Consider the following 1586-nt stretch of genomic DNA (forward strand, 5'->3'; position numbering starts at 1 on the left):
GCAAATAACCACTAGGAAGAGAGTATGCAATGTGTTAATTATTGAAACTGTTACAGTGTACTGATTATCAAAACTGTCCTATTAATCAGCTGTGAAACTGTTTCATTCATATTTATTTCTCAATAAAAAGAAAGAAACTGTTATACCAATTTGATTTGAAACTGTCTCATTGCTACTTATCTCTCAATAAAATTATGGAAAAAATTAAAAAATAAAAAATTTATGAAAAATTATGATAAAAATAAATACATAAAATAAAATTACAAATGTATTATTGAAAAAAAGTTCCTTGTTCTTTCCATGTACACTTGCTGTGTGACCTGCTTCTCCATGGGATCAACATTACCTAACTAGCTATACTTGAAATCTTCTTAGTTGATCCTAGTTTTGTCCCACATTTTACCCACCTTGTGATTTTGTACCTACCTTGTGATTTTGCTCTGTAAAACTTCCTTTGAGAAATGGCCTCATGAGCCACACAAGGTTCCCTTGGGTCCACTTAGGGGTTAGCTCTCCCTCAATAAGATTTCCTATTTGTAACCTCCTTTGTTGCTTGGAATTCATTCTATTTTGGGGAACAGGCACTTGGCATATCAGACATCTAGCAGGTTGACGGTTAAGATAGTTCCCCTTTCAAGGGCCAGCCAGATAGGTCAGTAGATTAAAGTGCCTGCTTAGGCAGGTAGAGGGACCGGGGTTTGACTCCCCCATGTGCCATGCTGGCCCTGCCCCTGGGGCATGTTGAGAGGGCAATTGAGACTGGGTGTGATGGCACACGCCTGTAATCCCAGTGCTTAGGAGACTGAAAACAGGAAGATCACTACTAGTCCGTTCTGTGTAGTGAGACCCTGTACAACCTGTACTAAATACATTTAAAAAAGAAAGATACTTCCCTTTTATCATTTGGAGGTTCTATATCAAGGTGGATGTGTATAGCCCAAGGGTTGGTGGTCTCTTTTATAGATTTCATTACTGTAAAGACAGATGAGATACAGGATCCATTCCTTGCCCTCGCTAGAACTAAAGGCTCATAGAACTAAAGACTCATGGCTTCGCTCCATCCCCCTTCCTAATTTCCTGTGCCACTTGAGAGTATCACTTTCCTACCCAGACCCCAGCATGCTCCTCAGCTGCAGAAGGAAGGACAAAGCAGAAGTCCCCATGGGTCTCTTCCATCTCTGCAGTAAAATATGCACATAATTTATCATTTGTGGCACTCAGTTCTTTCACAATGCTCTGCAACTCTCACAATCTAGCTACAAAATACTTCCATTATCCCCAAAATCTAGAATGTCCCATCCCCCTAGTGGTCTCCCCCTGCCCTGGTTTCAAGGAAAAGACAGGCTCTTATTGTCATTCAGAAATGTGTTCCCACGGGGGGGGGGGGGGGGATCAAAAACTCTTGCAAGGTGAGTTTCAGGAGGTAGCAAAAGAGCGATGTGTCTCTCCAGGGTCAGAGGCGCTAGTGCCCTGGGTCTCGAGGGCGTACAGCACAGCCACTGATGCCAAGGCAGTGCTGACTCCACTCTGCTGAGACCTCACAGGCCTCAGTGTCATCTGAGTGCAGACAGACACTTGCCGCCTCA

Source organism: Octodon degus, unplaced genomic scaffold (assembly GCF_000260255.1).
Source record: "Octodon degus isolate 3935 unplaced genomic scaffold, OctDeg1.0 scaffold00195, whole genome shotgun sequence".
NCBI lineage: Eukaryota > Metazoa > Chordata > Mammalia > Rodentia > Octodontidae > Octodon > Octodon degus.